This window comes from Strix uralensis, chromosome 5 (genome assembly GCF_047716275.1).
Source record: "Strix uralensis isolate ZFMK-TIS-50842 chromosome 5, bStrUra1, whole genome shotgun sequence".
Lineage (NCBI taxonomy): Eukaryota > Metazoa > Chordata > Aves > Strigiformes > Strigidae > Strix > Strix uralensis.
The window spans coordinates 21,701,307-21,727,830 of record NC_133976.1 but is presented as its reverse complement, the minus strand read 5'-3'; positions in this window follow the sequence as shown (position 1 = coordinate 21,727,830).

Here is a 26,524-nt window from a genome sequence, read left to right as displayed (position 1 = left end):
TAACAGCCAAGTAGTTATACCACTTACTTAGGAAAAGAGAAACACAAGAAACGGACCGTAACAGCATTCAACTTTAGGCATTTAAGTATGACTAAGATATAAGGCCAGTCACCTTAAGCTTCCTATATAATTATTGCAAAAAGACAGGCTCCTCCAGGGGATTATTCAGAGCAGGAATTTAACTTTGAGAGACAAGTAAATTATATGCCTAAAGTTAGGAGGATTGAATAACCCCGATTAACCTTGAATAGTGGATGCAATTGCTTGGCTTGAAGAATTCCTAGTCAACAGTCTGGCAAATGTTTAATGTGAGCCCAAGACCTCCTTCAGCCCCTTAAATAAACACTATTCAATTCAGTCATAAGTGAAAGAGTACTGGTGGAGGTCGTAAAACTATGTGACATGAAAACAGAGTCCAAGACTTAGACTCATACAGGAGAGCAGAAATTAAGGCAATGTGGTACATAAGCATCTCAGCTAAATTCTGAATCCATTTTTCACACTGTAACATAGTTCTGAACTCTCTTTGACACTGAATCTGATCTGGATAATGGTCTCCCATTATTAAAGATGGACAAATGTATTATGACATTTAACTTTGTAACATCACCTATGTGATGATGAGAGTGTTAACACTGATCTCCATAAAATAGTTGAGATTAGGACCTTTCCTCTTGTGCAGAAGCAGTCTTGTACTGGAGATATCTATAAGGTATTAGGTCAGTTCTCTTTTTTTTTTTTTTCCTGCAGATTTCTGTCAATATTTACAGCAGAGTGAGTATTCTTCTTCAAAACATAAGTGCTAGAGCAAGTAAGCACATCAGTACCAAAGGTTATAATATTTTGGATCTCAGACCACAGTTGATTTCATTTATGGATACCTCTAAAGACTGTCAGCAGAAATCATGAGTTTTATAGAATGTATGTATAACTAATAGAAAGAAATAAGGAAATAGCTATGAATGTGAAGCAACAAGCTTAATAGGAACAAAAGATAAAGATCCTTTAAGCTCACATAATTTCTGTTCTCCAGGAAAATCCATCACAGGTATGAACTTCCTTCTTGAAGGAAGAAAAAAGAAGGAGGAAAGGATTATTAATCTCAAAGAATTCGTATCCAGAGAGAGCCACTGATGGTATTAATATATGCAGACTAAAAAAACTTCAAGAGTATATGAGGCCATGCTTCTACAATCAGTAATGGACAAACATTACTAGATCAGAAGAGAATATGAATCTGATCTGGATTTGGTCTCAGTGACCAGACTATAATTCTGTAAAAATTAAAAAGAGTGCACTATACAGAGTTCATACTTTTATACCAGCTCAAGGAGGACAACATTACATCAGTGTTACAGTGTCACAGACAGACGAATTTCTGATCTGGCCTAAAACCTGCTTATCCAAAAAAAGGTATGTGACTTTTCTGAACAAGTTGGAAACAGCAAAGTGAGTCTACACTGAAACAGTTTTGCATCACATATTAAAAGAATTTGAAGTCTAGGAGCCTTAGAAATGGATGAACAGTGTAGTTAAAGGCAGAGTTCTGGTAGGTGAAGAGGGAGGTCACCAAGACCTCGGGAACTTTAAAACTAATTGTGAAAGTAACACATTTTTAGGTCCGTGCTGCTACGTTTAGTTTTGGGAGATGATTCCATTCTTAGAGATTCTTGATTAAAGCAGTTAAGCAGTTGTAAATGTAGCTGGCTGTTAAGTTTATTTAGAATTATATTTTATTTCAATACTCAAGGTAATGGAGAATGTTTGTTTCTGGAATCAAATACATTTTACATGTTGTACTCCCTATATTCAATCCCACAATCTTTCTTTGTTCTCTTTCTCCTCTGTCTTTTTTTTGGCCAGTAAGTTTGAACTCCCTCCAGCAGCTGTGGCAAAGACTAGATTTTAGTACTAGTTAAAGCACTCAGTTAGGAAGTTCTGTCTACACAGAGGTGATTGAAACATGGTTTCCTTGCCAGTGAAAATGTTCCCACAATTAAGTTAGTGCACCCTAGAAGAGAGACAGGGTAGGAAGCAGAGCTGATGCCTTGAATTAATTCCTTATAATCACTTCAGGTTAAGTGAGTATCTTTTTTAACATAGTTACTACTAGGAAAGTCCTCTATTGGTTCTAGTTACTAATCTTCTTGTATCTGATTTCCTATCTATAAGATAAAAATACTAGTATCTTCAAATAATTGTCTTAAAAAGATTTTCCTTGCAGAGCTATCACATGGTCAAATGTTCTGATTTTGAGATGTCCACGTATTATGGCATGACGGACAATTGAGACCCCTCAAGAGAAGGGTTCCTTCAAGGAAGCCTAAACCTCCATGGTTTTCTGTGTTGCTCTCTCTTAGACCTGAGGTAATTTACTTTCCCTTATTGGTTTTCAATATTACTCCTTCACATTCCTCTCTCATTTTATGTATATGCATAATATATATGTGTGTACATGTGCAAACTCACTTTTATCTCTCTGTGAGGAAGCATAATTTCCTTAATGGCTTTTTGTCTTTCTAGCTTACATTTCCATGTTATCCCATCCCATTATTTTATATATACATATATCTCTCTCTCTGAAACAGCTCAACAGATATTCATTTGTGATTTTCATTAACATGCCATTAACCTCCTTTCCAGATCATTAACAAAGATGTTAACTACTGCAGGACTTAACATTGATTCCTTTCCATACTATTATTTGCTTTCTCCCATTCAATACAATGCCAGTTACCACTAATATTCATTAACAGACCTTCGAACCTCTTCTTTAACCCACATTTTTAATATAGGCTGTTTAGAATTAAATTTAGAATAAGGAGCTTGTGCTTGTTTGCTTCTTCCTTATGAGATACTGAACACTTGCCTAACATCAAAGCCTATCTCACACATTACATTTGCTCTATCTCATATTTGTCCCCCTTAGGGTCAATGGTACAAAAGATGGCTATAGCAGATCACAGAATCACAGCATAGTTGAGGTTGGGAGGGACCTCTGAAGGTCATCGTGTCCAATCCCGCTGCCACCTACAGCAGTTGCCCAGGACCATGTCCAGATGGATTTTTAATATCTCCAAGGATGGAGACTCTACAACTTCTCTGGGAAGTCTGTGCCAGTGCTTGATCACCCTCACAGCAAAAATGTGTTTCCTTATGTTCAGACAGAATCTCTTATGTCTCAATTTGTGCCCATTGCCTCTTGTCCTATCACTGGACACCACTGAAAAGATCCTGGCTCCATCTTCTTTACCTCCGTTCAGGTATTTATATACACTGATAAGATCTCCCTGAGCCTTCTGTTCTTCAGGCTGAACAGTCCCAGTTCCCTCAGCCTTTCCTCATATGAGAGATGCTCCAGTCTCTTCATCATCTTAATGGCCCTCCACTGGACTCTCTCTGGTATCTCCATGTCTCTCTTGCACTGGGTGGCCCAGAACTGAACACAGTACTCCAGTTGTGGCCTGACCAGAGCTGAATAAAGGGTAAGGAACATGCTCCTCAACTTGCTGGCAACACTCCTCCTAATGTAGCCAAGGATACTGTTACCCTTCTCTGTGTCAAGGACACATTGCTGGCTTATGTTCAACTTGGTGTCCACCAGGACACCCAGGTCCTTTTCTGTAAAGCTGCTTCCTATACTGTTGGCCCTGGTATGTACTTCTCCAGTCTGTTGAGGTCCCTCTGGATGGCAACACAACCTTCTGGCTGTATCTGCCACTCCTCCCAGCAAACTTGCTGAGGGCACACTGCCCCATGATCCGTATTATTAATGATGTTGTTGAACAGTGTTGGTACAAGTATTGACCTCTGGATTACACCACTAATTATTGGCCTCCAAGTAGACTTTGTGCCACCAGTCATCACACTCTGGGCCCAGTTATTCACTCACTTTTCAACACACCTCACTGCCTGCTCATCCATCCGCCAATTCTCTTGTCCTTTCTATGAGGATGTTATGGAAGACAGTGTCAAAAGCCTTTCTGAAGTCTAGCTAGGCAATGCCCACTGACCTCCCCTCATCTACCAAGCCAATCAGTTCATCATAGAAGGTTATCTTGTTGATCAAGCATGACTTTTCCTTTTTAAACCCATGCTGACTACTCCAAATCACCTCTTGTTCCTCATGTGCCTGGAAATCGTTTCCAGGCATTAGTTGCTCCATCATCTTCACAGGAATTGAGGTAGGCTGACTGGACTGTAGTTCTGTGGATCCTCCTTCTTGCTTTTTTTGAAGATAGAAGTGACATTTGCTTTCCTCCAGTCCTCAGGCACCTCCCATAATTACCATGATTGTTCAAAGATTATTGAGAGTGGCCTAAAAATTACATCATCCAGTTCCCTCAGCACTCATGGGTAAAATCCCATCAGGGCCTATGGATTTAAGTATGTCTAGTTTGCTTAAATATTCTTAACCTGATGGTCTTCCACCAAAAGTCTTTGTTACTCCAGACTATCCCCCTGGTCTCTGCGGCCTGGGATTCCTAAAGGCTGATCTTGCTAGAAAAGACTGAGGTGAAGAAGGCGTTCAGTACCCCAGTCATCTTCATGTCTCCAGGTCCCCTGCCCCCTTCAGCAGTGAGCCCACATTTTTCCTAGTCTTGTTTTTGCCATTTGTGCACTTACAGAAACCCTTCTTGTTGCCTTTGATGTCCCTTGCCAGATTCAGTGCCAGGTGGACTTTGGCTTTCCTAACCACATCTCTGCATGCTCAGACAGGGTCTCTATATTTCTCCCAAGTTACTGCTCCCACTTTCTCTATACATCCTGCTCATTTTGAGTTTTGCCAGGAGCAGCTTGATCATGATATATAGCAATATTTTATAACTAAAAAATAATTATTTTTTAAAATCTGTTTGATATAAATAGAGACTAGTTTCTGTTGACACATTTCCCTTTTGAAGTTTTTAAAGGTTTGGGTAATATTTCTGTAAGAGAAACTAGCCATTATAATGAATTTCCAGTAGATGTTGATCCATATCCTGATTTCAAGTGTAGGCTTACCATTGTTCTGTAATACATGTTTGATAACTGCTACATGATGTATCTAATAAAGAGTGAACAAGTGAAATGATATAGCCTACATTCTACCACAGATTGGTGCATGATAACCCTCAATTCCAGCTGAAGAATTGTTCTTAAACGAGTCTGTTTAGGTTTAATATTTAAATTCTGAGAACAAATTTAGACCTACCTTGTGTTAAGAAAAATATCAGTAGTAGTAAATCTGTTTCACTGTCTTTCATTACCGTTTTTCACGTTTTGAGCAATCTTTAACATAATACAGTGACACTGTTTGATTTATGCAGCCCTCACAGCTGAGTGAACAGCTAACTACTGCTTCTAGCAAAGCATTATAACTAAAATAGGTGATGTCTTTGATGAAGTCTCACAAAACAACATTTTTATTACATGTAGAACTAATCTTTTGTACTAAATTGTTTTACAGAATTTTGTGAACTACTCAGATTATTCTGTGTGCTTCTGGTAAGCTTTAATTTACCTGACACTTGAAGGAAATATGCAAAAAAGGGAATATTATTTGTGTTTTGTTTTGTGTGTATGCACATATAAATTGTGTGGAAAGTAAAGCATAAAAGGTGACAATCAAAGTGGACTAATACTTTAACACAATTGTATACAGCAAAAAGAAACAGGAGAATAAATAGAAAAAAATTTAAAGCTGAAAAAAACTCTTTTTTTACAAGCTCCTATACATAGTGGAGCTTGTAAATAGGCTTACTTCCTCTGTCAAGTCTCTTCCAGCATTACTGTAGTTTCAAAGGTCTGTGGTGTCATGGTGTAGAGCTTCTCTAAAGGCACCTTTCTGCTATAGCCATTTCATCAGCTGGCAGTTTGTGTCACCACCTCAAGCTTGCTTTAAATAAATGAAACCTTAGTGCCATGGAGCTACACTGTTACCAGTGCTGAGCTAACCAGCTTGGGCATGGGTACCCATGTTGTAGTTACAATGGAGCTTGCACTTTGGGTATTTCCCCACAATGGGAGATCCAGTAACTTTGAAGGGCTGGATATGGTTCCTCTTGCTCAGCCAATTGGCTGCAGCTCGTGACTTTATTACAGCATAAACTTACCCTCAGGAGATGAACATACTGGGTAAAAGCAAAAACAGCTCCCCCATCTAGTATTGGAAGACTGGAAGCTGAAACCAAACAAGTTTGGTTTCAAATTAAAGCATGTGTGTAAACAGTGATGGATGGTGATCAGTTACTGCAGCAGAGTACCAAGGATGCATAGTCCACATCTGGGTATGTCAATACCTAATGGTAGTGGATGCCTGTCTACAAAGTATGCGGTATCCAGAAGTAAATGAGTGACACTGAAGACAGAAAATATATTAGGATTGAAACAAGATGCTCTGATGGCTTCTCATGATATGAATGCAAGCAAGAGTCTGCTAGAAGAACTCAAAGCTCTGTATTAGCCGTTCTGACTGAATAATCTCTGAGTAATTTGAAATAGTTGCTTATAAATGTTACAGCAGTTAGATTTCCAGAAGAATGTCAGTCTACTCCTGCAAAGATGCAGGGAGCTATTCTTCTGCATAAAAGACAGTCCACTTTTAAATGCAATCTCACCTCCCTGCTGTGTCATGCTATACCCGACAGTGACTCTCTTTTCATAAAGATGTCTAGACAACTGCTAATGTTCATTGCTTTGATGACAACTTATTCCATATGTGTCCTGTCTCAAAGAAATTACACAGCCTGAAACTCTGGCATTTGTTCAGGTTTCTATCTTTCAGATTGTGTATGGTTTTATTTTGAACCTAAGTATCCCACTCCTTACTCCTGACCTGTGAACAGTATGAAATTCAGAAGACCAATTGTGCATAAACTTGCCCATTATAATGCTTTAATTCCATTTTCACCTGCACCTCTCTCACACCTGTTTCAGCTAGAGGACATTGCAGCTAGAGGTAGATTTCTGACAACCCTTCCCTTCTGTCTCTGATGCCTTTCTCTGTTGCCCTCCCACATTACTGCCTTATTTCCTGCCCTTCCGGCTCTCTTTCCTTTACTCGTCGTCTCTGTGTACCAGACCTCTCCCCACCATTTTTGGTTTACTCCCTGCTTTGAAATGGGAGGGGAGGCTGACAAGGTGGGTGTTTCAGAGCAGGGTATCTGTGAGGCTGCAAATCCTCCTCTCACGTGCTGAGCAGCAGATGCTGCCTCCAGAGGAGCTGCTTGGATGTGACAGTGAGAGGACCTGATCCTCTTGCCACTTGCACTTGTTTTACTCTGGTGCCCTGGATGTCTGTGAAAGAACAGCTAGGGCCAAGAGGGAGAAATATCCAGGAGATGTAGCCCTTGGTTTGCTAGGGTACATTGGGGCAGCCTGAAAACAGCAGCATGTTTCCAGATTACACCTCCACCCTCATCTGCAGCTTTCTCTGTTGACTGTATTTTCAAACAGTGCAGGCCAGGAGTTACTAAACTTCAACTCTCCCCTTCCCTCCACCACAACAAGCCAAACAAGCTTGCCTACTGAGTTTATTTATAAGTCAACCATTTTATAGAGGGATCTGTGTTTGTGCAGTGACAGCAAAGATGTAAAGTGAGCAACTGCTCCAAAAAGGTTTCAGTGGAAGCTTCTCAGCATTGTTTGATGCCCTGGAGAGGTTTCTAGTGCTAACGTGACTCCAGCTTTCTGAGTAATTCTTTCCTTAACAATATTGCCAAGTGTTAATTAAAAAAGAAACAAGAGGTAGCTCTTTGACCTGGTTGTAGATCTGCATTAGGATTGTGTTTGCCAAGTCATTTTGAATTTTAAAGAAAAATAAGAGCAAGAAGGGGAAAAACTCTTGTGTTTTAAAAGCACACTGTAATTTTATACATTATGTATCATGCCCTGAAAATGTCTTGAAAAGAGAAAAAGAGATAAAAGGATGGGTATAATGGCTGTGTCAATTAATACTTTTCACTGCATATTAATTTGTGGACATTAACCCCTTTTCATTGGCCTTTAGACATATGATTAGACAGACAGTAAGCTCTGCTGACCAGTGCATATATAATTAGCAAATAGCAAGGTGAAGTAGAACTGTTTAATCTCATTTCATCCCTGAGACTTTATCACCATTTGGCCTAGTTCCCTTTATCCATCCAGAGATAACAACAGCTTTATTTGGCAGTGAGTTAAAGAACCAAGTAGCTTTGCATTGTAATATAGGTCAAACAAAACCAGCACATTTGGTGTTGGGCTGCTTGACAAGCTAAATGCCTGGAGATTGTTGCTGGATGGGGGTGAAGCAGTTGCAAAGGACTCAAGAAGATTTTCAGTCTGTAAAAAGTGCAAAAGATTGGAAAGATTTTAATTGGAGACAGCCAAATAGTCTATGACAGTTCATTCTACCATCGATCAGGAGATCAAAGTTTAAATTCCAAACCAGTGGGCAAGGAGTTGGAGCAATGTGAAGACAGGATGTTTGGGCACTGTCTGGGAGGTTTCCCCTCATGATAATTTTAAATAATGCCTCCGATTTGACTCAGGAGCAAAAAACTGGATAAGAAAGAAAGTGAACCTTGTTTCACCTCCTTCTGTTTCCACATGAGAAGTAGCACTGGTGACAGTCATGTGACCAAAATAGATTATATCAGAGATCCTCTCCCCCTCCTCAAATGATCTTTTCAACAGAAACAGCCTGTTTTCTCACCTTCTAAAAGTATCTAAGCATTAAGTTATTAGATACTTACTGGTCACCCTGATTTGCCCGCAAATTTATTCAGTAAGCAGCCCAGAATTGTTTGAATAACTTCCATGATTTTCAAGATTCATAAAGTCATCTCTCCCTGTGGGCTACAACTGTACTAACTCATATGATGTTGCACTTTTTTAGGACATACTCCATCACATGAAACTAAAAATGTCCCAGTGCTTCATAAAGCATTTAGCAGGTTTTATTAGAATTTTGAGGTATATGATTTCTTTAAAAGTAGGTGGGTGCAAGTATTATTCATGAGTAGCAGATAAGGGACAGTCCCACTAATACAAACTCTTGCAGTCTGCCTTTCACTAGTGACTGTACTCCGCTGTCTTCCCCAGACAAGAGTGCTGCAAGTGACATTTGGGCTTTCTAAATATGACATGCTGTTTACATGCTGATCTGCAAAAGTGTGTCAGAAAAATAGGGAAGGAGTGACTGTGGATAAAGTAGATTTGGAGGTCTTTTTCTTTTAATTTGATTGTTAGCATAAATAAAAATAGATTTCTTTCTGGGATGGGAAGGCAAGGAAAGGGAAATAACAGTATATTATCTTTGATCTATTTCTGGGACAATCTTATTAGTGAGACTTGTGTCAATGATGGTTAAAGAGAACTCTCTCTTACTCAATGAGAAAACACTCTTTGCCTCTCCTTTTCTCAAAGAACTTCTTGGAAAGAAATCTTCAACTTCATAGATAAGGGGCTGATCGCTGACCCAGAGCTTTGCTAGGGAGATATTGCATCTTGGACATATGGCTCTTTGGAGATTAGTCCTTTACTGACTGACAGCCAGAAAATTACCTTGTGACCTTAGCTGGAGGGGATGCACTGAGCCCTTCACAGTCTCAAATGCTGTCTGGCACTCAGTGCTTCATGTGTGTATATGGATACAAAGCATAAACGTAGGCTGAAATTAAAAGCACAAGCCATAATGGTGATTCTGAGATCATGTGGGGAAAACACTGACTTTCTGCACATCCACATGCACTAAAGGAGGTGATACCAACTTCCTAAATTACACCCGAACAGCTAAATACTCACACCTGTGCTATGTCTGCACAAGCACAATTGATTATATAGATGGAAATTAGTGGGGCTGGAGGCTCTGTCTGTAACACTGTTGAAGGAACTGTGTAATGGAGTAGATAGACAACTTTCTTTAGATATACCATGCATTATAAGGAGGCAGCTTGCTGATAAATTGAAACCCATTTAGACCAATTTGGCAGGAAAAAAAAAAAAAAAAGAGGGGAGTAATTAAATCTACCTTCATGCATCTATGCATGCTTTTAATAGAGAACTAGGCTACAAAAAGCTAACAGCAAAGGAACAACAGAAACAATTTTAGGATAGAACTTTAATTTGTAATCATACTACTGAGATTGCAAAACCAAAAAAAAAAAAAAAAGAAAATATAGACAACTATGAGATGAACTCTAGTCAGACAGGAGTAGTAATGCCATTTTTGGAATTCAAGGAAAGTCAGTTATTTTGATTGATTTTCCTATTTCAATAAATTATGATGTTTAATTTGGACAAGTCTGATATCTTGACAACCTCTGATATTTTAGTGTAATCTTTGCTCCCATATATATTAAACAAAAACCTTTTTGGAATATATGGAGAAAGATTTTTAAAATTATTTTGTCAGGAATCTAAATCTACAATAATGCCAATAAAGCACCTGTTCTTTCAGATTTTACTTCTACTGATGTTTCTGAGAACTGGGGAGCAAAGGAGTGTGTATAAGGAGTTTAGTACCTGTTAGCGTCTGAGAAGTTGTTAATCATTGTACCACTAGATTTCAGAATTAGGTTCTTCAAGCAGATAGATTTATGCTGATGATTTTGATACCACACACACATTATGCAAGGACTTTATGGAGCTTCTTACATTGCTGTGTGCAAATACAGTACAAATACCACTCAGCAAACAGCACATGTTTAGAAAGATGACACATGCACATGGTAGTAATAGATCCTAATGTTCTTCTCCAACAAAGTGGTACATTTCTGGTTTATATGAAAATGTCATATGTAGATAAATTTAGGATATTGAAATCCTCAGCGACTAAAGAGAATCAAAGAAAATTACAGTACCATCAAACTTGTCTTAAAAAACTAAGTGTGTCCAATAATCTGAATTTCTGGATTCTTTCTCTTGGACTGTATCAGATAACATGAATGGAACTGCTGTATCAACTCACAAAAAAAGTAGAATTTGAAATATGATTCTAAGAAGAAAAGTAAACAGAAAGAGATTAATTACACAAATATGTAGTCATTATGGAAAGAAATAATTGATGCTTCCAAACATATCTCCAATTTTTAATTTAAAATCACTTTGGACAAATTTTTATCACTCCCTTTTGTTAACATTCAAGTAAACTAATGACATTTCCATGAATGTTTCCAGGAAAATAATATTGGGCCTGTAGATTTTAATCATAGAACAAAATATATTTCAGAATATGAGAATTGTCTAACTTTAGGGACAGGGCCCAACTTCCGGATTAAGAGACATAGAACATAGCAATAGACATCTTAGATCTTTTGAGATGCCTTACAGTCTCACACTACACTTCCAGGTTCTAGTTCTGTAAGTCCTACAAGAAATAGATGATGAAGCTAGTTCTTGAAGTTCATTTACAAGATGACATTGCTTTTAAAATGCACCAGTTTTAAAGATTACTTCCACAGGAAAAGTTGGCTACTTCTGTTTATCCTCTCTTTATATGATTGGTAAGTGTATGTTTTAGCCTCTATATATATGATTTAGCCTCTTGTTATTGTACAGCATGGGATGTAGCACATCTATCCTTCTGAATCCAGCTTTTGGTCCTGTAAATCTGCTCACAGTGTGGGTCTGTAGCTTCACACTCTAGTCCACACAGTCAGCCACCCTGCAAGGACACACAGCCCCAGTCCAGTGAGACACTCTGTTGTCCATGGTCTGCCTCCTGGCTTAGCTCCTCACTCCTAAAACTGAAGCTCTGAACTGTCACCAAATAAGGTTGGGTCTCAGTAGTGCAATTTAGACCTACATTTTTTTCCCAAAAATTGTCCATACAGATCTATTTGTTATGAATCTGTCTCAAAACAAAATAAGTTTCTACATAATTGTTCATATGACTCAATAGAAAGCTTATTTTATTAGGAAACAGACGTGCATGTTTAACTGGACATGTTAAGGTGGTTAAAGCCTAGAATTTTAGAAATGGCTGGTAATTTTGCATGTCTTCTTTTTGGTGTTCAGCTACTAAATCTTAAACTGGGCTCTGGAAAATCTTCAGTATTTTCAAAACTATATGCAAAAGAGTATTCTCAATATTTCTTTAGCCCATGCAATGCCCCAAATTGTCCCTATATGTGCTCTACACTAGCACTTCACAGATGGTCAAAATGTGTCTACACTACTCATGTATTTTCATTGCAGGATGAATGTGTGTCATTGTAGGATTTCTAGATTCTACATCCATTTCTGCAAATGGCTTAATTCAAATCTTGTTAGGTACAAAATACAAATGAAAAAAAAAAAAGTTTTTTTTTGTTTTCTAAGCAATCTCAGAAAAACATCACCAAAAAAAAAAAAAAAAAAAAAGAGGAGCTGAGAGTTTTGAATTTGCAGTCTCAGAGGAAGGAAAATTGGTTTAGGTGTATGGTCATGTCAAATCTGTGATGTACTCTCATTGTTGAGTGGCTCTTCCCACTAGCATTAAGTTGATTAAGACCTGTGAATGGCATTATTGTTCATGCTACTCATACGTATATTAAAAAAAAAAAAGGAAAAAATAAAGAAAGCAAAAGGTTAAACAATAATATAATGCATAAATAGAACAGTCAGCTTTGTAGAAAAGAAGATAATAATTGACCTGAGTAGTCAATGTTGCTTATTTTTTCCAGGTAAGCCTCTGCCATGTGCCATCTTTTTGATTATAAAGTTCACTGATTCCAACAACCACTCTTGGAGCCAGTGCTGCACTCTGAAATATGTCACATCATTTGAAGATGTTCAGCATAGATAATTAGCAGATGACCTTTAAAGTTATCTCTAAAACTGTTCTAATTTATTTTAAAAGGAAAAAGTAATACCGCATGGGTAAGTCATCCATGCATCAAAACCAATCATCTAAAGTAAATTCCAGTTCACCTTTAAGTATCAAAAGATTTAAGCCTATTTACAGCTTGGATTTACTAATATTTAGAGAAAAAATATAGTTTAGCAAATCCTGTCTGAAGTTACAAATCACATAATAGAATGTTTGCCTTCTAAATGTCATATTGAAGGAAGCTTCTCCAGCAGAGCAGAGCGTAGTACGGTGGCTGAATCCAATTTCTTAAGAATCCTTGGGAACCAAGATAGAGAAAGAGGTGCAGCACATTCATTCCCATGTTTAAAGCACACATTTCTGTAAATGCATGTTTGCCTTCCCTTTAACCACAACTTTTTACATGACTAAATGCCCTGAAGGATTATTTATTTGGATTGCACTGCACATGTCCTCTTCATTATTTGAGATCCACAACATGCTGAGGAAATTTGCTTTGATTATGTGTTTTTCAATCAGTGTTTTAATTATATATATTTTCCACTTCAGTAAACTCTACTAAAAGTACAAAAGTGAATGTAATAACCAGGTAGTTCCTTTTAAAAAACAAAAATTAAAAAAATCATTGCATCAGGCTGTTCCTTCTCTTTTCCTCTCATACATACTGAAACAGTCACCATACAGATATGAATAGTCAAAGACATGGGCTCCTTTTTATAAACCCTAAACAGCTCAGCAAACAGTTCCATTTATTATGCCTGCTTCTGAATTATTAAAGACGCAAAGTGAGCTTGAATGTTTTAGGCTGGAAGACATACTTTTTCATGTAAGACAGTTTACATACTTTAAAACTAGAGAAGATATGAGATGTTGTAAATCAACATGTGTTTGCTGATAAAGGTGTTTTATGAAGGTGGTTCCTGTGCCAGAGAACAACAAAGAAAATTAAATTGTCCATGCCCCTTGTTAATGTCACCTGAATCTAACATCTTCTGTTTCCTTCACACTACCTGGATCTCAGGTAAGAAGCTGAAGCAGTTCTGTACAGTTGTGGTACAAAAAGTAGATGGCAGAAAAAAACATAGCTTAGTGAGACTGTGTAATTTTATAATCTATTAATTTTTTCTAGTTCATATCATATTCAGCTATGATATATACTGGGATGCATAAGAGAGTAAGAGTCAAGTTAGTAATTTGTATTGTATAGCTATTAACATTCTTCAAGCATTTTTAATTTTAAGTGATTAAAAATGCATGGAAAACTATTAAATTTAAGACTAAACTGTAGCATGCATGACATACATACACTCAATTGAATATGGCATGGGGATGGATTGGTTAACACTTAGAATGTATGCACCTATTGTTAATATGATTCTATGCAGTCCTGATCAAAAGCCCTAAGGAATGAACTGTTGACTCTGGGAGATGGGATCAGTCCTTATAGTGACCATGGTGGGTCCTGAGCATTCTCGGGCACTGCTCTGCAAAGGGCATCCCCTCAGGGCTGGAAATTAGTGCTTTGCATAGCCTGCACTGTACAGCCTGGGCTGGGCATTTCACACATGCTTAACTTTGATCTGAACAGCAACAGGATTACTCATTTGCTCTGAAGGTAAGCAGACTCAAAGCTCTTTGCTTGGATCTCCCCTGTGGCTGCATACCGGAAGGTCAGTTTAAATTTAGTCAGGATCTCCTTGTTTATCCACTTTTGCTTGATTTCCTGTGTGAATATGGAGAATTCTTGAGCTTGGAGGAAGTGATCTTCCAGTTGTCCTGGAGCCCATGTATCCCACAGGATTCTTCCACACAGATCCATGAACAGGCAAATGTCTGCTCTCCTAAAGTCACATATCAAAGAGAGTCATTGCAGTGGATAACCAACTTTCTTTTAAAAAAATTATACACTGTCATTTCTATGAGGATGGACCCATAACTGAAGCTTGTATAGACTCAAAACTACTTTAAGCTGTTCTGGCTGCTAATGGAGACACAATGGCTTGTGTTATTTGGGCAAAAGCAGCAAGTTCCTAGGTTACGGGGAAGGCCTCTTTTCCATAGTAAACACCTGTTTTGGTTTTTGATTTCTTCAACCCTCTTCATTCTGAAAGGCAGCTGATGACACGGTTAAAATATGATCTGTGTATGATGCGAAGCACTTGCTTCACAAGCACTGGAAGTCCTGATAATTTGGGGAAAATATGAGCATATGGTAACTTATGAGAACAGCTATACTGTCAGAGTACATGTGTAGAGCTGTTTTTCTACAGTTTTCTCACAAAATGTAGAGAATGAAGATAATTCTTTCTGTATTATTATTATTAGTGATATCTTGAGATAGATATATACCATAGATAAAATTACATATCACTATTATTTTTTATCATAGTTATCATCATGCCTTATTGACCTGTTTGATAGGAGACATCCAGAAAAAAGACATTTCCTGGTCCTACTAGCAACTAATAATGTGCTAGTTGAACATGCAATATTCCTAAACACTAACAAGGTGTCTGCTGGTACGTCTTGAACTGCTGTGCTTACTTTAGACACTGGGCTTTACTAAATACTTAGGAAAAAGTATGTGTTGTACTTAAAGGTGATGTTTGGATGTTTAGTATTCACTAAATTATACATATCACTTCAGTATCTTAGCCTTTCAGTACGCCACAGATGCAGTATAAACTTGTGCAAAATAAGAAAAAATATTTCAACACGGTGCTCTAAGATTTAGGTAAAGTATATTCAAATGTTTCTTCCTTAGACCTTTCCTCCCACTACCCCAGTGATGCCAGCTTTAATTTCCTTTGAGAGAACCAACATTTCTGGTTCATGAAGTGTCAAACACATTTTCAGTCCTAAACAAGGTCTAAAATGCATGACACCAATGTAAGCAGTAAGAATAATACCCGTAAAAACAAATGAGAAGGATTTTAATGAAACCTCTGCATACATTTCAGCATCTAAGAGCCTTCTTAGGAATTAAATTTGCAAAACAAATTCTCTAGTCTCAGCTTTCAGAAGAGGTAATTATCAACTAGCAGACCAATGTCTCACCATATGCAAAATGCTAGGGAAAGTTAGAAAACAACTTTTATGATTTAGATTAAATATCATAGCTCATGATAATATGGTTATATTCTGTAGAAGTAACAATTTACAATGCTCTTTTTTGGCTATATAAATATCAGCTGCATTTTTGGGTTTGGGTGTTCCTCTGTTTATCAAAAAGAACAAAATTTATCACAGCAATTCAGAAAGATATTTGTATTTTACTCCATGCTGTATATTTTCAACATAAGACCTCAAGAACAGTTGGACCAGCTAAAACCAGAGGGCTGTTAAGTATAGGATCTTCTATCTCTAAGGTAGGCTAATAATGGGTACTCAAAAGAAACATATACACGACAGCCCAAGTACAAAGAAAGAGTCTATTCTTTTTATATTCCAGTCGACAATGGTTTAAGGGCTTCCTGAGCTGGTGATTGCTTGCAGACCATCATCTTCAACTGAAACCAGTGAATCTGTTACCATGAATTTGTCTAATTTTTTCTGAATCCCTTGCATTTTTCACCCTATAAACATTCTGTGGCAAGAAAACTTATAATTTCATTATGAATTGAATGAAGAAAATCTTTTCAATGTATTAAAATTTTCACCCTAATGATATTATTAGACGCACTTAAGATGAAAATGGTAAATGCTTATTTCCTATTCATTCTTTAATTTTATAGTCTCAGTCACCTTTCTCCAAGTTGAAAAACTCTAGTTTATTTGTCCTTCATAAGGAAGCTTCTCATGTATTTGAAAAAGAGGTTGGTTGTTTTTAGTTCACCAAGTTGCTAGTCAAAATAATTTCAGCCTGACTTCCTAATATATTACATCTAATTTGCCAATGTTTCTTCTTCTTTCATTACTTTTTAAATACTGACACAATTTATAATTTCTAAACAGTGTCCTTGTTTTTAGTAGTATCTGTTTGTTTCCTGTTAAACTCCACTGATTTTTGTGTCTGTTTCTTTATATTTTGGTGTTTTAATTTTTTTCAGTCCGGGATATGCATGAATGCTGAACCACTGATGTGTTAACTGTAAGCAGTCTAAGTTTCACTCTTTTAGATGCTACTTTTAATGCTTTTGTAATTAGCAGTCTTGTTTTAGTATAACTCACTTTTTTTGAAGATAAACAATACTATGTGCATTTTTATATGGCTCTTTCATGCAACTAAGATGATGAATTTTACACTATGACAGAACGGTTCTTTAATGGCTGCATCTAGAACTGTGCCCCTGCACTGCCTGGAATAAAATCAGGGATTACTTCTGTTCTTATACATTTTCTCCAAGTAAAGACTGGTATTTTCTCTAAGTAGCAACTGGTTTTTGTTATTCAAAAACATAGTCTCTGTACTATGCCTCTAAATGACATTTATCTTGTTTACTTGGGTAAATGACCAACCTAAAGGACCAAATTTACTATTGCTGTTCCTTTACACCTTTGCTAATCCCCCTTCACAGTCTGCAGTCATAACTGCTATCTGAGTCAGACTGCCAGTTTAATTCTCTGAACACTTCCTACTTGGGCATGGAAGTTCAATTAATTTAAAATGGATGGTAAACTTTGACACCATTAACCTATTTACTTTAATTACATTATCCTTTTTTGACTATATATTATTCTCTAGAATTATATAAACAAGAATTAGATATATGTTCATTTCACCTGATCTACAACATGTATGGAACTTCCCCTGTAAGGGGCAATCCCAGCCTGGATTGCAGCATGCATAGTTACCTCAGAGACCATCCTTCTAATGCCTCTCCAGACAGAGCTACCTCCTGGTGCTTAAGGAACCTGGAAAGGGTAAGTCTTATGCTTCACTTCCCCACCTAATGAACTTCCCATAGGAGTTTGTTCAAAGGCCAGTACAAGTAGAATTAGTTCTTCAGCTGTGATGTCTGGGACTCAACATGCAGATTGTTGGGTCTCTAAAGCACCAGCCATGACACACTGAGTATGCATCTGGTATTACAAGGGGTTTGGGTCTTCTGTCTTTATTTAATATATTGCAAAATAGCAAAATTAGGACATGAAAAGATCAAACATACACTTTTGATATTCCACACAGTCATTTGGAGTACATTTATAAACAGAGGGTCCAGACATGTTTTCTCCTCTGTGCATACAGAAAAGCACACTTCATCCTGTCTTACAATCTACATTAAAAGTTTACAAAATGCAGAAGCTCGTTGCTTTATGGGAAACAGAAACAGGAATTGTTTGGTCATAGGGCAAAACAGAAACTAAATATTGTATCTAGTATATTTCATTTCTTCCTTTGTAATTTTTCAGACCCATGGAGTAATTTCTAGCATTTTTTTTCTTTTTTTTCTTCCCCTCTTTCTTTAAAGAATTTGACCTACAGTGCTGTAATGGAAGAAAAGGAAAAGAGTAATGTGTCACCAAAACAAATCTGGTGGTCAATAATATGTTACAGCAAAAACATATTCTAAGACAATGAAGCCAAAGCAATCTGCTTTCTGAATGTTCTTCCTTCTCCATAACCCAACATTTGGAATCATGTTGAAAAACCTGGACCTTCCCAACTCATGGATGCCAGTTTTCAGACACATCCATGGGTTTCTAAAGTCTCATTTGTATGCTAGTCAAATTACCTGATTTAAGCTAATCATGTGCAACTTTCGATGTTGTTCAGGGTGCCAGACTGAATCTGGAGTCACCCAAAGCTAAATCATTGTAAATGACTCAAGAAGAGGATCAAGTGATTCTCACTTAAATGAAGTGAGAACACATAATCTCTAATTCATCTGTAATGTGCATAATTATAAGCATTTTGGAAGACCAGGTTTTTTTCTATTTGCATTTTAATGTAGAGAAAAAATGGAATGCAGTTCTATATATTGTTTGCAATTGCATGCAATAATTTTAATAGTATCCATATATATATTTCAGCAGGATTTTTCATTATTATCATTTGGTTTACTTCTTTTACTGTCTCTTTTTGTGAGGTTCTGCATCACTCCTGGCTAGGCTAAAGCATACAAATTAGATTGCACACTTGGTTTTCAGACTCATTTTTTAAATTGTTTGTATAGTTTCTGTTCCTCACTGACTAAGTTTTGCTCATACTTTCGAAAACCAGCAGCTGCCCAGTGTTGCAAAGGCCTAATTTCAAAGTAGAGGCATGCGGGCTGAGCACTGGAATGCTGGCGTGGCCGGTTGGTGCTCCAGCCAGAATTCTAACTATTTACTGACAGCTGAGGTGACTACGAGTCCGCCCCACATGAAAGGGGTCTTCTCATATTTCTTAGAGAAGAGAATTTAGCACGTATGTGCACATCTTTAGTGATTCTGTTCTGAAAAAAAAAAAAAGAGAGCTTATGTTGGGTCAGACTACAGTGTGCAGACTACACAAATGTATTATTTATGAGCAGAGCTCAGGACAGCCTTTGAGAAACACACAGGCAAACATGTTCCAGGCCCTTAGGAGCTTACATGCCTAATAGCAGACCTGACAAAGACAGCAGGAACTGCAAACAATAGATGGAGAAATGAGAAGACAGACAGATGTAGTTTTCAAGATCAAAGGTAAATTAGGTAGTTTGTCATATGTGTCCTTCCAAAATATTTTCTCACTTTGCTAGGTAATCCACTCCAAGCCAGTGGAATTTTCTCACATGGCAAAACCCCTCTGAACTACTTTCACAAACATCTTGTCCTTTTTAGTCTCCAACTTGTACCATGTCTAAGCCCTCCCATACATGCCTTTCCCCACTCCCCACCCCACCTTGAATTTCACATCCCATGAACCAAACGCTCCATGGCTTCCTAGTTCTCCCTATGGCTAACATCCTATGAGTAAAAGAAAAGATACCACTCTGAAGAATGTCCATAACTGATCACAGTGAATTTGGATGTCTGAATTCCTCCTTCTATATTAAGATATGTCAAGAGACCCAATGACTTCAACTGAAGAGTAACGAGGTTATAGCACTTTGTTACCATGTTGAAAGTTTGGGATGGCTGAACATTCAAGGCTCTTATTCTTGCTAGAATTAGTTCAAGGCTCTTATTCTTACTAGAATTAATAATACTTACAACTTAACCTAAACCTGATCATTCAATGGCAAAATTGTATAGATGTTTAGTACACTTTTAAAATGTGTAGACATGGGCTAGATACAGTAGAATACAGAATTCTTACTATTGTTTCCATAGTGAAGAGGTAATATTTTATGGAAAATTATATCTAATATTAACCCTAATGATAAATCTTCAGATGTCAGTGACCAATCAGAAGGCTTATAATATCATTTGTATTATTATTATTTTATTATTATTATTATTTATTTGTATTATTATTATTAGTAGTAGTAGTATTTGTATTATTGTGTCCATTTTGGGGCATCTCAGTATGAGAGAGATATCGAGGTGCTGGAGCGACTGCAGAGGAGGGCAACGAAGCTGGTGAAGGGCCTGGAGAACAAATCCTGTGAGGAGAGATTGAAGGAGCTGGGACTGTTCAGTTTGAGGAAGAGAAGGCTGAGGGGAGACCTCATCACTCTCTACAACTGCTTGAATGGACATCGTAGAGAGGTTGGTGCTGGTCTCTTCTCACAGGTGATTAGTGACAGAACAAGGGGGAACGGTTTTAAACTCCAACAGAGGAGATTTAGACTGGGCATTAGGAAAAAAATTTTCCCAGAAAGAGTGGTCAGACAGTGGAATAGGCTGCCCAGGGAGGTGGTGGAGTCACCATCCCTGGATGTGTTTAAGGGTCATTTAGATGAGATGCTGGGGGATATGGTGTAGGGGAGAACTTTGTAGAGTAGGGCTGATGGTTGGACTCGATGATCCCAAGGGTCTTTTCCAACCTGAATGATTCTATGATCATTGAAGCCCTGTTAATAAATCTGCGGTAAAAATGCAATGACTGTTAAGCTCCACAGAACATCTGGAAGACAAGGACGCTTCCCTTAATAGTTTATCCACAGCTGCAAGAATAGGCATTAGGCACTAGAATTCAGCTACTGATTTCTATTAAAGTAACTAAACAGCAACATCCAAAATCTGTTCTTCATCTTACTCTCACTTTTGGTGCAACACAAATTATTTATGTTTTTAAAATTTAGGCCTCAATAAGACTTCTATAGACATTCCACAGAAAACAATGCACAAAGCACAGCTGTCTCTGCTGTGTCTTCTGAGCAATACTGTGATGGAGAAAATGGCTATTGGTTTTGTGCTGACAGATTATTGATCATACCTGTCTTCTGAATCACTTGATACTATAGATTTTTGCTGAGACCATTAAGGGACCAGCCTCAAGCCCTCTGTGCCCTGTATATATTGACAACATTCTCACATTCCAATTTATGTGCATGTCAATAATGGCCACGAGGAGAAAACAAAAGCGTAAAAAGACATTTTTGAAGCAGGTGGTTTAAACACAGGAAATTAGAGAAGGATAAAAAGTGCTTATAAATATGCAAATGTGTAGCTAGTCATTCAAACAGAGAGCATGAAATGAGTGCCCAGAATGTACAGAGTATTTTCAAGCAGATAACTTATGATTTAGGCCAAGTGAAAAACAAAGCAGTGCTACTAACATATCTTTTTATTTCATTGGAAAGATGTTAATTTTCAAACTCTTCTTCTTTATGGACAGAAATAGTTTGCAGCTGTGTCAACACTAAAGCATTGGACAGGTGGATTCTTAATCACCCTCTCCTAAGACTCAGGTCAGAAAAAACAGAGAACCAATTCTAATTTTTGTTCTTGTCCCACTGCGATCCCTGGACTGCCAGTCAGCACAGAAAGAAAGTAATTGGCTGTACCACAGGTTCTGCTACCCCTAAGGTTCTTAAGATAAAACCACTGATATTCTGATTGCTGTCTGAGCAGGTATATGAGAGAGGGACTCTCTTCACTTTCTCCTTCAATTTCCCAGTCGAACAATAGCTGCTAAAATTTAGCTTATGGTTCATAAAATAGAACAATACCATGTTTTGAACTGTCATCTTGTATAAATGTTGAGTGTGAGTCTTCCTATTATGAAGCCCCATTTTCAGTTGTTTATAACCTTGCCAAATTTTGACTGTTTATGCTGAACGTTTCAGTGATGGGAAATTTTACCAAAAATATGCCAGTTATTTCTCACAGTAACATTCAAGAAAGAAAGTGCTGCCAGTTTCTCCTAGAGAGTAAAGCAAGATCTGAGGCTTAGCTGAGGAGAGGCAGCTGTGGGATTCAGGTAGAAGGAAGCCAATGTAAAATAAATTTTGTTGCTACCCTGTTTATTGCCTGCTAAGCAGTTATCAATGTTTATTTATTTCCAGAGAGAAACAATCACTTAACATGTGGGAGACAGACACTTTGCACTTTTGACCTCTGTGCAAGAATATACTCAAAGGTACCCAACTTTGCATCTCTTGAAAGTCTCAGTTCATACAAACTCAATATCTTCTTGCTCATAAAACTCTCAGAACAGTCTGTCTTTGTGAACTTGAAGGACTAAAATGAATGGGGAGAACACCATCAGCAACTAACCTATGGGAAACTCTTGGTTCTGCTTCCAAGACCTCATTTCTTCTCTCCCTTCAGTGTTCTGCTCTGCCGATCTAGAAAATCACCACAAAAACATTTGACTAAAATAAAATACAATCAAAAGAAAGGGAGGATTTTCAGGTACAGGGAGGGATGTTGGAGACTGACCTGGAGATAGGATGAGTGAGTTAAATCCATTGTGCAGAAAGTTGAGTGATGGGAACAGGAAAAGAACAATATGTGGGAGGGTCAAAAGAAGATGTTAGAATGGAAATGGCATGATGTACAGAAGCTGGGGTCACAGCAGAAACAGAAAGGAAAAGGTCAGGAGTAGAGGGGACTAGGAACCTACCACAAGTGAATCCTGTTCTATAGCATCTGTAGGAGTTTGATATCCTTCTCCAGCAAATCACCTAGCTAACAGGAGAGAGGAGGTGCACAGCAGAGACCTCATGATGGATGACAGTTTGTGGAATTGCAGAGTAACAGAATTAAGTTCACCAGAAATCTTATTTGGTTATATGAGTATATTTGTTATGACTCAAAGTTCAAAAATTGTATATTTTCTGCAAGATTTTTGCCTTATTTAGTCTTCTGTTTGCCTTTTTTCTTTTCAATTCTTTACTGTGGTATGTTAATTTTATTTTTTTGAGAAGAGTATAACGTATTCTTCGTTTTCTTCTGTCATGTGCCCTCCCTTCTTTGAAGAGTTCTTTTCATTAACTACTTATAATGAGATCTCAAATGGTTAAAACTGGCTAAAACGGTTTAACATGGATATGATTAAAGCTTTTTGTAAACCTACCCTGTTTACAAAGTTTCTTGGAGACTTGCACATTGCTGTTGAAATTTGGTGAGTATTGAGAGTTATTTTGGGTAAAATTTTACTCTCTCATGATATTATTAAATTAGGAATTGACTTCAAAATCAATGAAACGATATTGCATGTACAAGATGACAAGCCTTGAGTAGAAATAGTTGTGTAAGAGGTTCTTTTTTAAATGTGAATGTGCTAGTCTCACCCCACCGAAACTACAGAGTACTGGATAATTCTTTGTTAAATTATGCAACACCCTTTCAAAATACAGACATTTGGGAATCAGTTCTCATACAGAAGTCTTAAGCAAATACTTGTGACATCATCCTGCAAAAGGAAAATATAAAAAATACTTAAAATCCATATACTGTATAAGGAAACTGGGCGTATTCTTCTATCTTTTACTAAAATGTAGGATATATAAATGTGGTGTTAAGGTGCATGTGCCCTTCACATACTGGAAGCTTTAAGAGGGTCTGAAGGTATTTACAATTTCTAACTTTGGGGCCCTATTTTAATGCCAGTTCCTTTAGCTTTTGTTCTGATTCCCAGGTTTTATAGACTTTCAGAAAGAGAGCAGACTACCTACGTGTTAGAGATTTTAGATAAGGCCGCAACTGTCTTCATTCTTTGCATTTTTTGGTCTGTATTTCCTGCTAATGTGATTTGAATAAGTCAATTACATTGAAATCTGATCCATCATCATGCAAATAAGTTCATGAGTGTGGATGTCTCTGTATTCTGTGAAATTGCATGGGGAGTAAAACTGGTCTACAATTTGGTTGTACAAGGGGTCTGCTTTGTGTGCATTTCTGAGGTTCCATTTGCACTACATTGGAGGAAGATTTCAGGCAGATAGAACATTTAAAGAAAATAAAGTCCTTTAAAAGTACTGAAATGCTAAAAATATAGGCTGAATTTTGTTTTCTAGGTGCAGGCTGCAAACATGCAGTTTAAGCATGTAGTTTAAATATGAGATCATCTAAAAAATAAAGCCTGGGAAAATATCACTTGAAACTTGATGAAAATATCCCCAAATGTCCATTGTGTACTGTTTAAAACTGATTAAAAGTGCTATTATAAGAAGTGTTTTATTTAAGTGTTAAATCTCTTTATCAATGAGAGCATATGCACAATTAAACTTGATTCACACTAACCAGGAACTCAAGAAAAAATTACTTATTTTTCAAAGTCATGGGAGACTTTGATGCTCTTTAAGTGCTAGTGGCCTTAAGAGAGGATAATTTTTTCAGCTGCCACTTCTTTACACACTGGCATTGATGACAGTTTAACTTCCTGGCCTCCACTTTCTTCACTGCTCTGTAGGGATACCATATCAGGTCTAACAATTGGGATTTCTTCAGGAAACTATAGGCCAGGCAAAGAACAGCAATTCCTGTTCTACTTGAAGGAGACATTCCTGAGACAGCAACTCCATAGGGCTCTTTGTGCAGGGTGACTCTCACAACTGCTGAATTCCACAATTAGTCTGTAAACGATGGAGATGTGGGTTAAATGGAGAGACTTGCCAAATTTGCTGAGGTAAGGGTTGCTGGAAGCAAACAGGAGTAAATATAAATGCCTTGGTATGTGAACACCTACAACAACAATTATCCACTCCCTCACAAGTTTAGCAGGTTGAGTTCCCACATTATAATGCTCTTAGTTTTGGGAGAAAGCCAGGTATCAAATTCTGTTCTAGGGAGGAAAGAAAAAGACCAAACCACTTAGTGTCTGAGATCCTGCATCAAAAAAGGTCCAATGTCATTTTATCTAAAGATACGCAAGCAAATCCTACACGGCACAAACTTGATCTCAGCTTCCTTTTCTTTTAAAGGTAAAGCATACAACTGCAACTGCCTACATAGACATGCAAGCTGTTGGAATGAACAGCTTTGGGAGTGAAATCATGGCCACATTGAAGCAAATATGAATTTTATTTAAAAAAAATCTCTTGAAGATAATACAAATCATCATTATACTATAAAATTTTAGAAATAATCTATATACCAGGAAAATACTTTTTTAAAAGTACAGTTACTTGACATTCAGTTATTTTATCAGATCTAAATGGCCATAATAATACACCCAAAATAAGAATGACTGTAAAATGACCTTTATGGCACTGTCACAAAACCAATTCTTCCCCCATACACTGTAATATTAAGAAATCAGAGGGAAACAAGCATAAATAAACTTGCAGTACTCAATTGTAATCCTTTACAAATATGAATGTCATTTTCCTTTATTTCTAAATTAAAACAGACTCTTTCTAAGATTCCAACCTTGATGCAAGTTCTTTTCAAATTTCTTTTTGGTAGTTATGAAGCACTCTAGAAAATCTGTGATTACCAAACAAGCCTCTTTTACACAGGAGGTGTTCTGACACCATAGTGACAGCAATAACACAAAACCTCAAGATAAGTAGATCATTGTTTGCTTTCTCCCTCAGCTTCCTATCCATGTTCCTTGTGGGAATTTTATGTCATTAAAAGCAGAGCAAAGCATAACAAGCGTAAGAACACTAGTGGGAATTTTTATTTCATATCCTTATCAATAAATCTGAAAATTATTTTTGCCTAAAGAGTTTTTTCCCTAAATATCTACTTTATATTTCTCTTCTGTCCAGTGCCTCTTTTTTCTGAATGCTTAATTTTCAGTCTCTTGCACACATGTTTTGTGATAGCAAAATGTCAAGTTTTCCAAGAGATCCAAACCCAGTGTCTGAACCATTGCACACAGAGCCTGAGACTCCTGGTGTGTGTTCACAGTGATCATATATGAATGCATGTCAGGAGTCCTTCCAGCAAAATTTGTGTGCATCCAAAAGATAACTGTGACAAACAACACTAACCTTTGAATCAGGACTCCACTTTCAGTTAAGTATATTTTAGTGTGGTAGGAACAGTGGCTCTGTATGGTCTCAAGATCTTAGAAAAAAAAATGGTACTGTACATGGATCTCACAAGGAGATCAAGACCAAAGACAATGACATTTGATATTACACATACTTTTCCCAAAGTTTCCATTGTCTTCTGCTGCAGGAAATACTCATATTCACATCAACAGGACTTCACACATGCTTGAAGACAAGCATGTGCACAATGGCTTTCTGAGCTTGAGGTCATCCTTTAAATTTTTATTAAATAAGAGAAGCTTGTAATCCGATGCTAAAAAGCAGGACAGACCTTAAGAACTACTCAGCTTTTACTCAGTCAATGCAACTCTGTTTGATTGATGACCTCAGGGTTTAGCAAGCCTGATTTTTGTGAAAAAAACTTCCTGTACAGTATGTCAAAGCTCGTATGTCCACTAGTTCTGCTAAGAACACAGATGATGGCCCTGCAGGCAAGAGCAGTAAATCA